The 19,054-nt window shown below is 43.0% G+C and overlaps 1 protein-coding gene across 2 annotated transcripts in view; it reads left to right on the top strand.

Moving 5' to 3' along the window:
- The window catches only part of nlgn3a (neuroligin 3a), a 121,059-nt gene that overhangs the window by 85,613 nt on the left and 16,392 nt on the right, over nucleotides 1-19,054 (top strand). The window lies entirely within an intron of this gene.

Raw genomic sequence — 19,054 nt, 5'->3', positions numbered from 1 at the left:
CAAGTGGCCTATGTGGCATTTTTCAGTCACTCTTTGAACAGCAATGTCTTTGACTCTGCACAGTGGAGGAAAATTGCTTCAATTTTTAAAAAAAATAAATAAAGATAGAGGATTATTCGCCAACTAAAAGGTATTACTTTCTTTTGAATTCAAAAGAAATTGGAAATGGCCTAATTCAGGCAGCAAATGGGTTTTGTTTTGTTTTCTCTCTTCGCTACTCACTGTTGCAAAGAGAAAAAGAAAGGGAGGCTTTGCAGAGTAATGTGAGACAGGCGTTATTAGGGTAAAGATGACTCCACTGAGGTCAGATAGCGTCTGAGGTGACCACCATAGAAAATAATATCCAGTCGGGCTGTCCATCAGGGGGAGGCAGCTTTACCTATCCCGGGCCAGAAGAGAGCAGAGGAATGAAGAATTGACAAATGGGCCGAAAACGGTGAAGGCAGTTTATTCAGGTAGTCCAGCCATCAGTCTGTCTCTGCTTGCAGCAGGTAGTTGAGCCTATAAAGCATGGAGTTATAGGTGTTAAAGAGCCGGGCAGCAGGTCAGAGAAAGAAGCAGAGGATAATTGAGTACTTTAGTAAATCCATGCCTCCATCAACCAAGGTAATAGCTCAGAGCATTGCATATACCTGTAGCTCCATAACTGTACGAATGGGCTTTGGCAGCTTGAGCGACATGTGGCACACATGGGCTGTCTCAGCAATATTCCACAAGACAATACAATGAGACCCATCTGGTGATGCATCGCTGAGATTGCTTTTGGAATCTAATCGCAGCTGATGAACGAGGTGACTGCAGAATATGTCATCTGTTGATGACCTGCAGTCCCCGGTGAAGATGCTGGCAAGTCATTAGTTCAGGTAGATGCCATCTATGAATCATTTTTGATAAATCTATGTCAAGGCCGCATTCATACACCTTCTAATGGACAGTGACAGTCGTGGTGGAGGGTTGAGGGGGAGACGGTGGCTGCAGCTCCTGGCTGCGCCCCGCTGTTTTTTTGATCCTGTTAGACTTTAGATCAATTAAACCAATAGCTGCATCATATTGCTTCCAGACTGTCTCGTCTGTTTCCTCTCTTGATTGGTCTAATGACTTGATGGAGGTCTCTGTCTGTCTGTCTATCTGTTTTTCCTGCTACACTTGCCTCGACTCCGCCGCCTTAATCTCTGAGGCATTTTCTTCAGCTCCTTTTTCCCCCCCTGTACCTCATAGCAGTTTCTTTCTTTTTCCAGTACCCACCCTCCCCCACGTCTCCCTTTCGTCTTCTCACCATGTCTCCCTCTCTCTGCCTCGGTCTTTCTCTCTCTGGCACCAGTGTAAAGCATCCATTATAGAGTGATGCATGGGTGTCTGTGTGAGTGGGAGAGAGGGGACTTGGCACTCCTCCTGCCCCACCTGCAGAGGAAGCACTGACAGCTGAGCACTGGGGGCCTCATCCCTCCTCCTCCTCCTCCTCATCCTCCTCATCCTCCGCCCATCTCCATATCTCTACTGACCTCCCTCCTCTCACACCTTCTCCATCTCTCGCTTTCTTGCTCACCCTCCCGTTATTCCCTGTTGTTCCACACATATTGGCCCAATTTCTCCCACCACTCACTAGTTTCCCTTACGCTATTTTCACATTTCATTATGTCCATCCATCTTTTCTTTTGCGCTGTCGGTTCTCTCTTTTTGTCTTCGTCACTGCACATTTTTATTTGTTTATTTTATTTTATTATATTTACCCATTGTGTACGTGTTCACTTATTAGGCGTTCCGTACTGGGAAACACGGCTGGCTGAATGTGTTTTTAAATAGACTGTTGTTTCCGTGTTTGTTTGCCAGATGAACAACTACAGTGTAATTAGATGAACTTTGCCCTTTACTGATGACCGGGAGCACTCTGTGTTTGCTTGTTGTTGCTGACAGCTCACCTCTGTGGCTAGCTAGGTCAGTCCTTCAGTGTCCATACATCTGTTTATCTCTTCTGAGAGGAATGCAATGAATGCCTCTGCATGAATAAGAGGAAGGCACTGTGGAGCTGTTATGATGCCCGCTATGCTTGAAAGCGCCACGTTTCTCATCAATTTCACAGGTTTGCATATCATGTGATTTATATACATTCTTAACAGCAGGGAGAGAACATTACCAGGTGGTGTCAAACTGTTTCAGGTGATGTTTTGGAAAATTTTGGAAGAGGAAATGTATCACCTTGTGCTCATTTAGTTTCACTATAAACACTTTATCTGCACAGTGAGGAAAAATACTTTGTTTACTGCATGATTATAGGCATCCGGGAGTATATCATTCTGTTTGCACAGAGTCTGCTTGCTGGTCTGTGTTTAAAGACAAAATGATTTGGAAGGGAAATTGTTTTTACAATGTGTGATAAAAAAAAGTGTTGCATGGGAAAAACATGAGTCAAATTACTTTGCTGTAGGAGGAAGCTGGTGTGATTTGCTTGGCGGGAGCCTATAACAATGTGATGTAGGGAATGGAGTTCATTTACGCCATCTGCATCCCTATCACTGACATAATGTGCTGTAAATGTGTCTGTCCACTGTGTGTGTGTATGTATGAACGCGTGCACGTGCAGTCACAAGCTGCATCCTGCCTACCAAGACGTTCAAATTCCGGGCAGTGCAAATGCATTAGCCTTAGCTGTGAAATCTGCATAGTCTGAGCACAATGAAATCCCCAATGAGAGGAACTTCAGCAAACATGCTGACAAGCAGAAACCTCTTCTATAAAGGGCCAACATTGTGCAACCTGACAAAAAGACTAAATCTTTTTGCTCTCAGACCCACAAGACTGTAATAGATTTTTAGCTTAGAGAGGTAACATAAGCTATAGATCCTTTTCAGTAGTAAAAGAGAGTGAGTCACCAAATCGAATGCAACTGTCAGAGAACAATATTACCAATCTGATATTTCACAAAAACCCAGGACAATTTTCTTTTCCTGGATAGGAAACTCAAGTTCAAAGTTACAATCTTCATATTTGCTTAAAATATGCAGAATGACTTCCTGTTGCTTCAATCTGAAGAGTGAAAAAATTCAAATTCAATTTGACTCTTGGACCTTATTTGAAATTAGTATCTGCATGTTACAAATGAAATATCACAGCTGCTACATTCTTTTAACAAACTACCTTGTACACCACACCAACCACATGTGGCATTGAATTATTCACACTTTTTTTTTAAACTGTCCAACTCAAAGGCGCTGTGAGAAGCTGTCTGACAGAGTCTGACTATAAATATGAACTATAATGAAACTGTGTAGCTCATTTGCCAACAAAGAATTGTCCTGAACAGGCCCAACTATTCTTAGATTAGCCCACAGTCACTAACTTTAGAGCTACAGTTCAACACATGGTGCACCTTCTTAACATAAAAAGCCTTTCAAGGGCATCTTAAAGCCCTCCTCTGTGGGATTTTCTGCTCTTGGCTACAGTCTAATCTTGAGGATATCAAGGCCGTGTAAGCAAACTACTGAGAACACTAGTCTTGTATTTTTGTGATCTGATGACATTTTAGAGTTATGAATATATTTGATATGCTTGCTCTAATAAAACAAAGAAGGTAAGAAATAATTAATTATCTCTCCACCAGAATTGTTTTGTTGCAGCATGGAGAGTGTTTGAAAAAAATGACCTTCCATTTTTTTTACGTTTATTTATTCCAAGAGAGCAAGCGAATGTTATTTATGGTAATTAGTTAAGTTTGTGTTTAGTTTAGTAGAGTTTATAAGCAGCTCTTGCTTTCTAGAGTAATTCCTTTTTAAGAAGCGCTCCAGTTTTACAATAAATTAGCAGCTAATTTTACCAAGATTGTCTATTTTTAAAACAAAGATATCCATTTATGCATTTTCTGCAAACGTCAACCTATCCCAGTTGACTTAGAATGCGAGGCGGGGTACACCCTGGACAAGTAAAACAGAAATATATCCCATAAAACCAATTTTTGATATGCTATTATCACATAACAATGTACATATGGGTTTCAGATATTATAGGATTTCAGTAGAAAACAGAATACACATTCATAAATAAAGCAAAAAAAAAAAAAGTTTTGCATTCAACATTGATTTTGCCCCCTGAAGGCTTTTATTGTGAAACAGCCACAGGAAGTACTAAAGAAGTCTTTGCTGACAAAGCACGGGAATAAAGTGAATCGCAAACCAGCAGGTTCTCTTATCTGTTGGATGAAAAGAAAAACAAGAACGTGGGAGTAAAACAAAACTCCCAGTGTGTCTCCCACAATATCTATAAGCTAGCACTTGCACATTAAAGCAAACACTAAAAGCAAAGTTTTCCCTCAAAGCTCTTCATGAGGAGCAGTTTAGTATTCGGCACAGTGCCAGACGTAGTTGTGTGAAGAATGAACAGAAAAGAAATTGCAGAGTACTAGAAACGCCTACTTTCGCACTTAAGTTCTCACACCTGGCTAATTGCTGCAAAATATAACTGTAGACGCTCAGAATCTCCCGCGCGAGATCTGATGCAGCCCCACGTTGAGAACTTCATTTTGAAGCATGCCGCAGCCTTCACAGCTAAAGTGACTTGCTGAATAAAGGCAGAAAGGAATACCTGCAAAGTAAATCTTAACCCATACATCATTTGAAGGTGACCCGGGCCCTCGACAGACAATGGAGTCTTTGACAGACTCAACGTTTAACTAAAACAAATATAGCTTTTTTTTTGCCAGCCAAACATAATGCTGTACAAAGTTTGTATATAATGAAAAATAGGCGTAGCGCCTGAAGCATTTCTCCTTGTTTAAGTGAAGGCTGTTTGGAGAGCATGAATCCTCCGCAGTATTTCAGATGTTGACAAACCCATATGGCATGCCACTAATCTTGATCGATGCCCACCACTGTGAACACTACTCACACTGTAGAGGATAATGAAATGTAGAAATGCAAGATTTCACAGAAATCATCGCGGTGATCTGTTTGTTATCCATTATGAAAGGCATCATGGCCTCTGTTGTTTACCAGTCAGAAAAAACAATGCAAAGGAGTGTTTGCTCTCCAAACACAGAGCGGCACAGAGTGCTCATAAAAATGTCTGTGCTCGCCCAATATGCTATTCTTAGGGTTCCCCTTAGAGCCACTATCTAATTGGAACCTTGGTTGTCTTATCGGAAGCTATCCTCCACACAGACTTTTTTATGAGGCTCGTGAGTGACTGAGATCCTCTGTCTGGGTGTCTGTGGCTGTTCTCAGGCATGTCCCGGGACTGCTCATCGGTGAGGGCTTCATTAGACGGGGATGGGAGGTGGCAGCAGAGAGAGAACAGCTGTTTAGATAACCACTTGCATTGTTAGCCAGCCTTCTCCGTATGCCTAACTGCCTAAATCCGTCCCCTAGCTGCTAATAGAATGCTCATTAGGAGAAGGGAGGGAGACTTGATGGGAAACAGCGCCACTGTGCTACAGTCCTACCAGCCTTCGCTGCTCCTCCTCTCCCTCTGGTCTCTATTAAAGAGCTGTATGGATAAAACCTTCCCTCTGTGGAACAACTACCCATCCAGCCCATCTTGACCTCTCACCCTGGCCCCCCCGGGAAAGACAGGTTGTGTATGGGTATCTGAGTTCTCCTCTGAGTCGGCCACCAACCTCTGTGATACCAAAACATGTTCCTTACTCGCAGATATTGAAAGATACAAGAAAATCCCAAAGGATAGACAGATGATGCCGTCTGCTTTGAGCCCTGAAAACAGAAGGAGTTAGTATGGAGTGAAGGTTTTCTTTCTTCCTTATTTTTGTCTGTGTGGTGCAAATTTCCCCCAAGTGGTACAGTGTTAAATTATTCAAACACTGTAGATTATGCTGCCGTAATTTGTCAGGAACCCAAAAGCGCACATCTTTTCCTCTCTGTCAAAACTGATGAAGCTGGCGAGGAGGAGGGAAAGCTGCGACATCAGAGATGGCACTGTGAATATTTGATGGTGCTCATAGGAACAGCCACAGATCAGAGCCAAAAACACTGCCCCCCCCTGTCACAGCCAAAACACATCTCTGGCTGAAAAAGGGTGGCCAATGTTTGATTAAAATTCAAACAGGAAAACATGTAACCATGGAAGTACGTCACTGAATTAACACAGGCTAGTTGCTGACATCCCCCCATGCAGAAACGCAGACAAAGTGCACAGCGGGGAGACAATGTGCGGTAGAACTGATATGCTCTGAGCTATTTACAGTAAATGACAGCAACTGTAGGCCCTGCAGTCGTGTGGAAATGTACACTGAATACATAATATTCTCACCTGTGAATAATAATATTATATAGGCCAAATCTAAGACAGCAATCATAATAAGACAATGAAGGACTCTGGATAAAATAATGTAGATTTATGTATCTTAAAGCCTTAACCTTAAATTACGGTTGTGGGTTAATGATTTATACTGTGAGACTAACTGTCATGCTGTTATTTGACTGTGGGAAATGTTGCCAATCAATAAAGCACAAATGTTTTCTGTCAAATTGGATTTTTCTATAACTTGCAACAATGTAATGAAGTGCCTTGATTTGTCAGGTATAATTGGCTACATTTGCAAAGCAAAACAGAATTTTTATTCATTATTTCTGAACAGTCTCTCAGTTTTGTCAGTGTACTGCATCTGAATAAAAAATAAATATGGCAGTAATTTCCACAGTTTACATATAAGTGATAATGGATTTTGTCCATTTTGCCCCATTGAATAAAAAGTTATTTAAATCAAATGCATTAGAAATCCTGCAGCAACAACAACAAACCAAAAAAAAAAAACATCAGTTTCCATTTTAGTAGCTTTTCCTGGAGCTAAAGATGGATCTGTTGACATGTGAGCTCAGTCGGTGTTAACAGTCATAGCACTTCTCATCCCTCTTTAGATGAAGACCCTGTAATTTGAAGACAAAATGTGCAAACATCTCTATTCTGGTCTTAATTATATCAACATCAGTAAACCACAGCAGGCCTTTTCCCACAGCAGACATTTTGACTTGTTACAGTTGGAAAAGCAGAGGTGTAACTTAAAGAAATAACAATGGCTCTGTTCTATTTACGTGTCCCATTAAGTTGTGACAGTGAGCTATGTGCTCTCTATACTTATCATCATGTGACTGCAGGAAACAAAGACTAATATTAACAACAACATGATAGCAATCACATTTTCTGTATTATTACAATTTACGATGAAACAAAGAAGTAGTCGTTGGTGTTTGAAGGATATAACAGATACTTATTTCCCACATCCTGAGGAGCTCGTAATCATAAAAAATTGATATATTTAATATTTGAAACTTGAGGGCCACAAAAATGAATTGAAGTGTACATCTGTGCGCTACAGACTAGACCTGTGTGTCACTTTTTTATGTGGTGATGGAAGCTGACAATGACATATTCTATAGTAACGGCAATAGGCTTACCGATGCCACTCTGAATGTGTGCTGGAAAAGAATGTCTGTGGGTGAGATATGTGTCAAGTGTTGTGACGTTAGTTGCTGTTGAATATGTGTTAGCTTGACATTGAGAAATTGGAGCGTGCCAGCATGCGGCCTAACTGATCGACGAGCACACTCAGTCACACGCACACACATCCCTTCACACACACACATAACTCAACTCCGCAGACTTGCATCAATACTGCGCAAACACTGCTATACACATTCTGAACACACACACACACTGACACACAGCTCCGGCTATGGCAGGTCCCGGCCCGTGGGACTGACTGTCGTTAAAGGTTGGCCTGCGTAAATATTCCCCTCCATACTCAGCTCACTTCCGCACAGCAACACACACATACAAATACACACACACAGACACACACACACACACACACACACAGTACATGTAAGTCCACAAACTCTGCCACTCCAGGGAATTTCATGTGGCTACAGCTGTGTGCCGACTGGCACTGGCAGCAAGAGGCACAACAGAGAGAAGAGAATATAGAGGGAAGATATGGAAACCGACAGATTGCAGTGAAAGGCCTGTTACCATGGAAAAAAGGACAAAAACATGAGAGAGTGACCTGTGCACTTTCTCACATTAGCATGATATTTTTTTTTTCCTTTTCTTTTGTCCTTTTCTCTCCTCTGCATCCTACAGCCTGGTTTGAATGTAAAAAAGACTGATGATCTGAAGTGTGTCACCGCTGAAGCGGAAAGGCAACGATTGAATTTGCCATTCTTACCTCAGTGTGGCAGTCACAAAGTTCACCAGAGTCCAGACGTGTGTATATACACTCAAGGTCCAACACAACAAAATAAGCAAATAGAATGACGCTAGCTGGCAGTACGCCCTTACACACACACACACACACACACACACACACACACACACACACAATACACAAACACGCAAATAAATAGTGAATGAGGCTGCCAGGGCGGGGACGCGCTGCTCCTCACCATAGCTCAGCTCACATCTCTCTGCCCTTGTGCCGGGGACCTCGGCCTGTCACTCTGCGTTTTGCTCCCTGCACCGCCACTCCACTATAAGCAGCCAACACAATTTTGGGTATTGAGGTGAAGAAACTGTCCACCACTATCCATTTGGCCTTTTCAGAGCTTGACAGAAAGGACCGGAGGTAAAAATACACTGCATTCTGTATGTGCCAAAATTGAAAACGGCTGAAGTGCCACTGTCAAAAGAGAATGTATATAGTGCTTGTTATAAGGCCAGGCTGGGCTGAAATGAGGTTGACACGACGCCAGACACTGAGATGTTTTCTGTCACTTTGTCTTTCTGTTTCACCTGGAATTCAATATGATACATCAGTGTTCCAAGTCTGTGCAATAGATATTAATTACTTGTCCGTTACGGTTTGTGACACTATTAATCTGTTATCAGATGGCTACACCAACGACTCAAATGAACTGTCACTTTAATATCAGCTGAGTCATCTCCATGCTTTATTGCCTTTGTTACAATATTCAGTTTTTAAATGGTATCCTTATGTGATCGGACAATAACCACGACGATGTCAGGCCGTGTTTATCTGCACAAAGTTGGTAAATATCAAAGTAAATGTCAGTGTCAGTATAAAACACCTTACAAGGAACAAGAATGTGTTGTGGACGTGAGGAAATAATGGGAGTGCAGCCATATCATGATCTCCTGGGGTTCATGTATATTTGATAGGGCCTGCCAGATGTGGCCTTGAATGTGTGGATGTGTATCAGCAAGCAATCTCTCTCACATAGCTCAAAGAAATTAGATTTCATCTCAGGCCCAAAATCTAATACACAGGCTTATATTTACTCACAGTTGCAGAGCATCATAAACCAATATGACCCTATAGAGGGGTGGCAGAGCTGCGCAAAATACAGTTAAATGAAAATGCTTTAAGCAAACTGTTCCGAAAGCCATCCAAAGCTTCTTAGCCGTGGACTAGCTCAGAGTGTAGTTGTTTCTCTGCTGCATGGGCTTAAACTGTCACAAGAAATAAAATTGCCCGAAGCTCAATAAACAAATAAAATAACATTTTAGGGTTTTCTCATTGTCTCAGATTCCATACAAATCACTAATAAAAGTCTGACAAATCTACATCAAAAGGAAAGTATTTTACTTCTAACCATGAATCTGAGGTATATTTCTAACCCTTATAGAAATATATTTGCGTTAAGAATTTAATTCAACCAAATCACACTCTGAAATCATTTCAGAGCCTTTGTGTCAAGCTTGAGAACAGCGAGTATCGGAGATGAAATGGTTTGCATGAGTCACCCAATGCATTCAGATGCCTCTGTCTTCCTCACAATGAATGCAAAGTCACAGTTAGCATGCGGAGTGCCATTTTCCTATGCAGAGAGCCTCTGCTGCTTTGAATACTCTCTAGGGACAAAAGCACCCACTGAGGAATTTTAAGAGTCTTTTTACTTTTTTTTCTCTTTTCTTTTCTTATCCTCCCATGACCTTCTCTTTTTTACCCCCCCTTCTCTCTCCATCCGTGACACAATGAGGATAGATGTCTGCAGCTTAGTTCATCCATATGTCTGTCTGTTTGTCTTGCTAAGATATATTTTCTAGTTTGCCGCACGGATAAATGTGCAGTCAGCACGCTTTTGTTCAGCGGGGGCAGAAATGACGGATCTCAGATTGATGAACACTCTGGCCAACACATTTTTAATCTTTATTACTAAAGTCAACATCTCAGCAACTCGGCGTATTTCCTAATCAAAATATTAAAAAAAAAACATTTAAATGGATTGATTCAGATCAGTTTTGCAACAGATCGATGCTCAGTGGCTGAATGCTGAGTTCAGACGGGCTGCACAAATAGCTCTTAATTGTTGGGATTTCCAGTTGACTTGATTTGTTGGAGTAGATTTTCAGGGAGCCGCTGCTGCCAGTGGACATACAGCAGGACATGTCATAACCCAATTGTCTCAACGTCCACTTACAGTAAGTGGCTATGGTGGCTAAAGAGTCTGCCACAGTAATTGACTCAATGGGAGTTTACAGTATGAAGCATGAGGCAGGGAAGGCAGAAACAATGCTCTCCAGGGATGGGCTGTTGTGACAGTGCTGCTATATCTCCACTGTTTTCTACAGGTCACTCATGCACACACAAGCAGGATGCACACACACACTCACTCACTCAACAAATGCACAAACACAACAAGCCTCCCTGTTTGCAGGTAATTCCACACTCAGGTGCCGGGATCACGTTCCAGAGCGACCATGCCATTGTCAGCGAGTTTCGCTCTCGATCTTCAATGTGTGCCCAGGAACGGAGGCGAGGGCGACACATATCCATCCTATTTTTGTCCGCCGTTCGCGTGGTGTGCCGCCTTGAATTAGTCCGAGCTTGTGTGGCTTCTGGCTGCAGGGCTACTGGCACAATGGGCAAAGGAGGGAACAGTGGTGTCAGATGCTGTGAGAGAGGAACACACAGAGTGACATAGGCACAGCTAGAAGAATATGTTTACGCTGCTGGAGCCAGCGCCCAGCCTGACACACTCATGCCTGGTACAATAGTTAATCGGCTCGGACACCGCTGCTGCTGGTGTGACCACTGACCCTAAAAGGCATCGGTAACAGGGGGACTCTTTCTAATAGGAAGAGCACTATAATTACGTGTAGGATGCAGGAATTACAGTGCATCCAAGGGAGTATTTTTTTTTTTCCTAACGTCTCCTCTGGTTCTGCTTCATTAATGGTGGTTTAGATTAAAAGAGTTGTTGATGTTCTTGGTCAGAGAAAAAAGGTTGCTGCCTGCTAGGTGCTCTGTGTGTGGTGCCTAATGAGCTTCCTGAATTATATGTAAGTGTGCGCGTGTGTGTGGCCATGCTGTGCAGGTGTGTTTGTGTGTGTATGCACGCTGGTAGCATTTATGTGACTGTGTCGCTTAGGATACTTACAGTATATCACATTTTGCCTCTAGGTATTTTCTGTGTGGCTATGCCTGTGTGCATATGTGCAGCTAAGCCAACATGTTTATGCTCCGTGTGTGCATGAACGCCATGCACGCTGTTTGGCTTCGTATGAAAAGCTACAGTCAGATGTAATCGGGGCAGTATTCTTTTCTGAACCAGACTCAAAGGCTTGATTTGCTGCACTGGAAGACTGTGAAAAGGGCCAGGGTAAGCAGTAAGCTTCCACCCACCTCTTGCTTTTAGCCAGCATGTGCGTATCCATCTCAGTTTCACCTCCTGTACCCTTACAGCTCACAGCTAATTTGTTTCTGCAAGACTTGGGCACTTAGACCAAGGTCTCTATCTCTCTCTCTCTCTCTCTCTCTCTCCCTCTCTCCCTCTCTCTCCCCCGCTGTCAGTCTTTCTTTGCTTCTTTGCTCTGAATCCCTCTGATTCCGCCCAGGGGGGTGTACACCCCTTGCGATAATTTGTCACAAATGCAACTGTGCCCTCTCCGTTGCTTTCCTTGGCCCAAAAAAATGAGTTTCAGCCATCCCATCTGGCTGTCACATGCAAGATGTCGCCAAGAATAGAAGCTTCCCATCCTTCCACATTTTCATGGCTGAATTGTGTGACTTATGTCTTTGACCCTCCCATGGTAGACATATTTTACATCTGATTTGTACTTGCGGTGCTTGGCTTTTCTTTGAAGTGAGTGCACTCTTTGTCTCTTGCTGTCAGTGCTTGCTGCATGTATAAAAATGAAGCAAGCTTTTGGGCTGCTATACAATGCAGATGGGTTGTAAAACATGGTGCATATATTTAGAAACAACAGGAGTCAGATGTTTGCAATGTTACTACACAGCAGCCCCGCTCTAAATTCTCCCATGAAAACCAGTTTCCGCGGGAGCTAAAGACACTAATCATTTCCTCTCAGCACACTGATCTGAAATCTATTTGTGGACGCAGTAGGAGAAGACAGAGGAAATCAGAAAACATCTTTTACAAGTTGTCCCATCTAATGAGATTAGCAGAGCCGCTTACACAGTCATGACATGGAGATACACACAGATAACCCTGTAATAACTAATTATTCTTCCCATATCCACATCGACGGCTAGTCAGGGCTCGCTGACAGTGCGTGTTGTTGTTGTGCATACACAGCTATCAGGCCAATCTAGGCACTGCAGCAATGTGGAGTGAGCTCGGTGAATACTGCCCCGAATGTCACAGCACAAAGAGAGCCAGTAAAAAAGAAGGACAGGGAGATAGCATTCTCTGCTTTTCAGAGGCTTCAGCATTAGTGACACATGCATGAGTGCAAATGGAAACATTCCTGCACACTGAATTTTTCTCTCTCTGTTTCTCTTGGTTTGTCAGGGAGGGTGCAAAGGAAAAAAAGGAGGACAGAAATCAATTCAGTGTGTATGCTTGCATGCATGTGTAGTCATGAGAATGTGCAGATAACGTCCTAAAAAATACAGAAAATATCTGAATGAATAGAAAGTGCAGGAAAGGCCATTTTTTTTGCCACGGTCTACATGCATATCAAATCAATAATAATAGGAAATTGCAAAGAAATCGTCTCTTTTCTTTCTTGAAACCTTTCTCTCTTGGACAAGAATCTTTTTTTCTCTAACAATGCGTCTATTCATACAACTTGTGTGAACTTCAGTCAAAGAAGAAAGAATCCATTTGCACCCTGTGATTGTTTCATCCATCACATACTTCCACATACTTTACCAACAGCTACAGCAAAATACTTAATAGCTCTAACCTTCATGTAAGTGTGGTGTTTTTTAGCCAGTGATGAGTGAGAATGAGTGGGTACCTGCTTTATTTATGCATGTCCGTCTGTCTGTGGGCACCGTAACTGGATCACATAGGATTTTTAAATAAATAGCAGTGTTATCCTTCTAAAAGTGTCAGATCCAATTTGCTGTGTTGGACAATACAACAGAAGCAGACAAAAAAAAAAAGTTTAGACAATGACAGAGAAGTGTTTGAAAATTCAGTTTAATGTGCTTTACTGTGAATGACAACATGCACTAATTTGAAATGTTTCGAGGTAGTAAAACCCACCACCCACACCAGTTTCTAGCCTGAAAATAAATTCGGCAAATTAGTCTACAATTACCGTTTGACTCAGGTGTGGTGTGCATGCCCGTGATTAGCAGCCAGATTGATGAGTTCAAGGAGGAGCGGTGGCCGTGTTGTGCTGTGCGTGCAGACAGAGGGAGGCCAGTGTGCGTGTGATGATGAGGCCTGGAGTGTGTGGTATTGACCAGTGGATGTCACGTCGTGATTAGTAGGAGATATCACACTCACCGGCTCCAGATGCACATCGATCCTTGAACCTGGGTACAGCCTGTCAATGGGGTCATTTTTATCCTCCTCTCCTTTCCGCTCCTCTTCTCTCTAATCCTGCCTCCTCCCCTTTTGCCACCTGCCTCTTCCCCCCCTTTTTCTATCCTCTCCTTCACTTACACCTTCATCTTCTTCCTCCTCCTCTCCTTCCTCCTCCTCTCCTTTCCCCTCCTGTCCTTTTCTTTTTGTCGTTTTTTTTCCTCTGTTCTGCTTTCCCATTCCCTCCCTCTATCCACCCTCATGGATCAAACTCTTTATCTGGCCTAAGCCACAGCCTGCAGGCAAGCAGGCAGTCTCTACAGAGGCTGGAGCAGAAGACCAACAGCTTCAAACAACATTATATAGGGCTGGCATGAAGCATGTCTCACACTGATAGATGAAAACACTGACCCCTCAGACACTGCCTCTATATGGACATGATGGAAACAGGAGCAGGGCAGTCCTTCTGTTTTTAGAGCCCACTGCTCTTCACTTTAATATTTCTACAATACCTCCCAGGATGTAAGACAGACTTAAGTTTTACAGGAAATTAGGCAACCATTCGCTTTTGTGTCCTGATCCGTGCAAAACAAAACAGTTGGTTTTTGGGAGGAAGATGCATTTTCTTTGGCAGCTGTCCTGTCGGATCATCTGTTATAAAGTCATTCCCGGGTAAATCTGGTTTAGAGGAAACATGTGAGGCCAGGTAACAAGAATAGTTACAGCCATAAAGGGACAAGAAAACAAATCATGCATGCAATGAATCATAAGTAGTAAGTCCTATTTGGGCCTTTTATGTCATGTTTCATTTTTAATGTTTAAGCAAACAAATATTGCAAATAACAGCCTGGCTTGCATTAATGTGCATGTACACACATACCACATACACACACACACACACACTACACACACACACACACACTATGTGGATGCTCTTGTGCTTTAACTTACAGTATCTTCCTATAGCCTGAGGGAATCAGGGAAGTGTATTCGGTGACACTGCTACTGTCTCAGAAAGCCTCGTCTTGCCCTTTTCCTGATTCCGTCAGCATTGTTCGTTTTGGGGTTGACGAGTTTGGCGTTGGGCAGAAATTTTAATGAAAGAGAAAAACGATGTAGGTGTTGTTTTAGGACTGCCAGACCAATGTGAAATTATCCATGGACTAATGCATGATCAGACCAGAGGCCCTTGTGTTTAAGTGGATGCAGCCTGTGGTACTGTAGGCTGTAGCCATGGCGACAGCAGCTTTAACCCTGTGTTATGAAGTGGCTATGGATGTACAATTAGGCAGATTTTCAAGTATTTATGACGCAGCTGGCTTTAAAGAGTTCAGGTGGGTTTGGACCACTTCATATATCTTTATCATTTAGAAAAAACGACAACACTGTGGGTTCCCAAAAGGAGAGTTAAGAAAGAACGGAAACAAAATAGCACCGAGGAAAAAAAAAAGAAGCACTTGAGTAAAATGCAGCAAGAGAGGCAGAGCAACATTTATTGAGTGTGTCCAACTGAGTGCTAGCCTAGTTTGACTGTAGACGGAGAGAAATGTTTGCAACGGGGGGGGTAGGGGGGCTCTGCAACGTCCTCAGGTCTGTAGAGATTTGCTTACAGTGAAGAGATGGTGGAGGTAAGATGGCTCAGAGGATTCAGGCTCCACCGAACGCAGGCTTATGTCTAATAATCAGCAGGGAGGGACTCAGCATGGCTCCTCGGAAAGAGAGACAGGGAAAGTGTGATAGACAGCGACTGAAAAGTGGAGCAGAGGAAAGATTGAAAGCGAGGGAATGAGCACGTACAAGATCTAGTAGGAGTTATAGGAAAGAGGAAAATAAAAAGAGAAAGACAAGTCCCCGTGGCCACGTTATTCGTCTCTTGCGATGGCTTTTATGTGTATGAGAAGAATTTCGATAAGATTTTTCTGCTTTGCATATTTTTCACCCCTATTAGCTCTTACAGTCACATGGAATACCATTAAGAAAATGAATCATTGACCTATAAAATGAGACTTGGCCAAACTTTCAAGGTCATCTGACAGACGACGTTTTGACGTGTTGTCTTAATTTTTTTTCTTCTTTTAAGTTTGGATGACATTGTTAGGTGGTTTTGCATGATGCACTTTACAGTCACACTTCTTTTTTTTTTCAAGGCCAGACTGATAAAACTCACCGCTGATGCTTGGGTGGTTTTTGCCAGCTGTTCCAGATTACAAAGTACAGTCATTTATGGCACCTACTGGCATCATTACCAGCAGAACATCCTTGTCCATTAACGGACTTAACACTCACACATGGCAATACATCAGCCGTGATCCAAAGCACGGTCATGTCATGTTACTGTCTCCGGTGAGGCAGCATTGACTTATAAATGTTAACTTTTAATTCATATTGCGGTTGTCAAAACATATCCTAAACTTCTGTGTGTTTGTTTGGGTGCATGTAGACAGTGGCTCTCAAACATATGCAGTGGTCATCGTACCCCCAAGGTCAAGCTATTTTTTTTTTCTTCCTATCAACAGTGAATTATCTCCACAAGCCACTCCACCTATCCAGGGCCTGAACTGCATGCCCATTTAACGGGTGTCTAGTGAGGGGGCAGCGCGGTCGAGGTCAGCAAACCGCACCGCAGAGGTGGCTGCAGAGAGACGCGACAGCATTTTAGCAGAGACCCAATGAGTGATTACCTCGGAGGTCCAGTCATAATTCAGCGTGACCTCAATCTGCCAGCAATGCTATGGTTTGATGGATCTGCCCACAGTTCGGGTGTCGGGTTCTCGCATGTCAAACGCAGGGAGATGATTTCAGGGCTATCTGTTGCTTTTACACAGTAAAACGTGTGAGATTTGAATGTGACACATGTGTTGATGGCCTTGCATCATGTCTGTTTAATTCGTTGGGATGTTGGATAATTGTTCTTACTACGTAGATGTCAGAGTAGATACCGAAGATAAAACAGTGTCACAAATGGTTAACCCCCATCATGATGATGCCTGTTGCTGTCGGTCTATTCATCATCTCTGCATCTTATCAATCAAAGTCAGCACAAATACACGTGCGTGAACACACAGACACACATGTACACCTCCCAGTGTGGATAATTAGTGGATTCTCTCAGTGGGCGATAGATCCTGTGCTCTTCTCTCCTCTCTCTCTTTGACCTTCCCTGGTGAGCTTCCTACCCCAGCGGGTCTCATCACACACAGCTCTAATACATATTTATCGGCCTGGTGACAGCCCATGTGCACTGGATTTATATGTTTCTCCACAAACAATAGTAAAGCCTCAGTCAGTCTTCCTCCCTTTCATCAACCAAAGCATGGGATAAATCTAGTAGCGTCAAAGTGACTGCAGCCTCCTCTGCAGTTGGCTATGTGTGGATTTGGGTGCAGACAGATAGCGGACCAAGCCTACTTCCATTCAAGCCACCTTCAATTAGGCCAAACGGATTTGATATAGGTGTGTCTGTCAAATCGTCTCGGCAATCACAGAAGCTGCTCTGCCGGCAAATGTTCTCCTACAGCTACTTCTGATCAAAGACATTTGGAAAGTGGCTGTGGCATGGCTTGCGGCATTGGGATTCAGGACAGACTCCCTGCACCATGACTGGCTCTGTTTGCAGAACGCAATCTGAGTTGAGATGTGAAGAGAGGCAATACCACTAAAGAGCGAGGGGAGGGGAAGGGAGGGAAGAGGAGGAGGAGGAGAATGGAGCGATGGCAGGATTAACCCCCCCCATCTGCCTCCGAGCGGCCATCTTTCATCTTGCTGCTGCCCCTCTAATGCTTTCAAGTGGGTGAAACCCTCGACATCTGCTTCCGCTCCCTAGGACACGGCGCAGGCCACCGTCCTGCAGAGACGCGCAACCACAGGACAGCTCGAAGGGCACCATCAGGGCAAGGCCACAGAATGCTGATGGCCCTATCAGCATAGAATGAGATACACGATGCAGAGACAGAAAAAAACAAAAGTAAAATCAAAAACGTATATCATCAGACATGTGTTCAAATCTCTGCTACGAACAGCCACATTCAGACCCAAAATCATTGTTTAAATTCTCAAATTGTGGCTTATACCAGTAAACACACTCTCCACAGAAATATTTCACAGTTCACTCACCGAGACACATTAATTCTACTTACTACTTGCGAACAAATAAATGTAAATAGCTCTGTAAATAAACACTTCATCTTCGCCAAGAAGAAATAAGCCCCCCGCCGCCTCTGATTAAGACTACCAAAGTGATATATCTGGCACTTAAGTCTGCTGTTTACCTCATAAACACAAAGACTTCAACACAGCCACCCACACTGACGCTGAAATATCACAAAGTGAAACTGCGTGGCTGCACATTTCCCTGGTAGTCTTCGTGGCTTAAATGTGAAATTGTCGAATGACTTTTTTTTTCGTTTGTTTGTTTTATGCGTGCCATTTCGGGAGCGTTTCATCCGCCGTGGCTTTCAATATCATGAGTTCAGCAATATTCCTTGACTCTAGCAGTGAAACTGCCATCAGCAATAAAGCAGCATGGTCAAGTGGTGGGAGCTTCGTCTCTGATTTTCTCTGAGATTGATAAAACTGCACTTGCGATTTTGAAAACCATATCAGGACGACAGATGAGTGCTGCTGTCAAGACGGATACTGCGAGGCATTGGCGATGATGTGACGGAGGCATACCCGAGAAAGAAAGGATGTCATGTCACCTTCACTTGACTGTCTGAAAGGAGAAATCTTTCAAAGGGGACGCAATTCAATTATTTCTGAGGAAATGATGTTTGCTATTTGTGATCTGTTCCTTGTGTTGAAAAGTCATCGCAGATTCCTTTCATACTGCACTGCACATAAAATGTAATTTAATTTATGAGAGCATCCAATGAGACTGTAGATTTGCTAGCTTTGGTTTCTAAACCCCCTTTAAAGCCCCTCCACACACAAACTCCTATGTAGTTTCACGTAATAGATGGGTCTGTTGACTCTTGGTGTTTATTTCTGTATATTACAACCAGGAGACCGTGGTGTTGTGTTCAGCTTCTTTCATTGTGTGCCACCATGTTACATTGTTTTGCCGGGTGAATATGTGCAGCACTGTTCCTTCTGCAAATGTAGGGAGTAGGAGTCTAGTTTTATTTATAGCAATCCGCCCACCAACTCAAGTAGAATTTAGTGATCTTTGAGGTAAATAAAATGACTTTTAACAAGGCAAGGCATAACTGATGCAGAGGGACCGTAAGTGTGTGTGTGTGTGTGTGTGTGTGTGTGTGTGTGTGTGTGTGTGTGTGTGTGTGTGTGTGTGTGTGTGTGTAATGACTGCAAAAAGGAAACATCTGTGTCTATAATTGCAGCGTTTGAGGTTCATCCAATTTAAGCTACCTTGAAAA

This window comes from Larimichthys crocea, chromosome I, assembly GCF_000972845.2.
Source record: "Larimichthys crocea isolate SSNF chromosome I, L_crocea_2.0, whole genome shotgun sequence".
Taxonomy (NCBI): domain Eukaryota; kingdom Metazoa; phylum Chordata; class Actinopteri; family Sciaenidae; genus Larimichthys; species Larimichthys crocea.
This window is presented reverse-complemented; position numbering and strand designations above follow the sequence as displayed.